This window comes from Arachis hypogaea, chromosome 20 (genome assembly GCF_003086295.3).
Source record: "Arachis hypogaea cultivar Tifrunner chromosome 20, arahy.Tifrunner.gnm2.J5K5, whole genome shotgun sequence".
Lineage (NCBI taxonomy): Eukaryota > Viridiplantae > Streptophyta > Magnoliopsida > Fabales > Fabaceae > Arachis > Arachis hypogaea.
Window position 1 is genome coordinate 7,065,454 of NC_092055.1, and position 2,288 is coordinate 7,067,741.

Consider the following 2,288-nt stretch of genomic DNA (forward strand, 5'->3'; position numbering starts at 1 on the left):
AGAGTTTTAATTTCTTGTTTCCCTTCTTTTTTTTGTCGAATAAATGACCATTTGTACTCATAAAAGATGAAAACGCTGACATAGGTATCACACTAAATCGAAACTAAACTTGTACCCGTGCAAGATGTTTTCTGTGTGACAAAAGTACCCCGTCTTTAGAAGGTTAGAGTGTCACGTAAAGTATTTTTGTCACACAAAAGACATTTTATGTGAATACAAGTTTAATTTCGATTTAATGTGGCTACATATGTCAGTGTTTTCATCTTTTTATGGATACAAATGATCATTTATTTTATTTTTTTTGTCACAAAAAAATGAAGAATACAAGAGTTTTGATTGACTTTGACAAATTTTTAGCCAATTCCTAAAGTGCAGAGGGGAGGATTTAATTTTGTTCAATGTGTGTAGCCCACAGAACCGGCATATTAAATAGTCCTCACAAATAATTAAGTAGATATTCAGAGTTTCATAGTTGATAAATTTTGTCGTTTATTAAGAAAGTGGGAACAGAAGTTAACCAATTTTTATATTAGGCAAAAAAAATAATAGTGGTGTAATGATCAAAGGTTAATTATAAATAATGATAGTAAAATAAATCAACTTTTAAATCATTCTTCCCTTACTTTTTGTCCAACACTAGATTGATTAAGTGGTAGGTTATATTATAAATATTTATTCGGTCTTTAAAAAGTTTTAAATCAGATGTTTTACTTTTTAACAAACTTTTATTCTCTAAAATTTTAAAATTATTCATGTTGAACAAATTAATCTTTCTATTATTTTAAAGAAGACTAATTTATTTTATAATTATATTTTTTGAACCAAATTATCTCTTTAAAAAATTGTTAGAAACTTAATACCTATATTAAAATTTTGACTAAAAATGACCAAAAATTAGTCTCTCAAAAGTAATTTTTAAAAACCTTATAATAATAATAATAATAATAATTTGTCAGAACCAAACTGTAAGATTTGAAATTTATTACTTTTTTTAAGTAAAAAAGCTCAACACAACAAGTTGGAGCAAAAGAAAAGAAACAAAAACTCATGACGCTAAAAATAACAATTTCTGACCATTTTTGACATTGTCATCAACAACCACAGGGTTCACCACTAATTTACTCATTAACTTGTAAAGGATCTATTAATAATATCTACCACACTTGAACCTTGATTTTTGAAGATTTTATCATTTTTTTTCTAGCTAAATTGTCGAGATGATCGCAAAAAAACCAACCAACCACCGCTTCCGTTCCATCTTTTTCATTGATATATTTGTTCAACTTTTATAGTGTTGCTTGATTTGAAATTTATTAAAAACTAATTTAATATTTATTCTAATTTTAAATTCGGTTTTAAAAACAAAAAATTTATGCTAAAAGATTCGCTCATAATTTTTCAAATTATTTGTTACTAAACAATAACAAAAGATTTTAAAAAAATAAAAAATAAATCTCCTATTGAGAGAGTTGAAACTTGAAAGTCGAAATAAACCTACGGATCCAATAAACTGGGAGCCAGAGTGGCAAAACCTGATCCAGATAGAAGTGGGAATGGAATTAGTTGATTCCAGTTTTGGATATGCTGCCTAAAAAGGACTATTACGAAACATAAATTATAGATTTTCGCTGTTATGTGCTGGAACTGGAACAGTAGCATTCTAGAAATCTTGCAAATTTGCAATACGTGGACTTTGAAATAAGATAAGTCTCTTTCATGCGGTGCCTCCCACCCCTTGAAAATGAAAACAAAATTTGAAAATTATACCTTGTTAATACAAACGTTACATAAAAAAAGGTCATAGATTTGAAGTCTAAAGTAAATTTTTGTTTTCTTGCTTACAAGTCTAAAGTGATTTTTATAATTTTTTCTTTTTTAAAGCTTGGTGCAAGTAATGATAGCAAAGAAAAGGGTCTTGTTCACATGAATCATTTGTTTCATATCTAGTTCTAATTCGAATTTCGCTTAGAAAGCAACTGAGCATATGACTCACGTATTTTAAAAAAGAGTCACTTAAATAAAGATGTTTAAAAAAAATTTTAAAAATATTTTTTAATAATTAAAATTTAATACATATAATTATTAAAATTATTTTAGTCAAAATTAGATCAGATAAATTGATCTGGCTAAAAAATAATAATTTATATCTTAAATCAATCTAAATTAATATTTTTATAAAAAATAATTATAATATTCTTATTATTATTATTTTATATATATATTTTTTTAGAATCTTAAATCTTAATTCTTCTCTTTTCTTTGTGTTATAATAGGGTTATTTAAGGTTC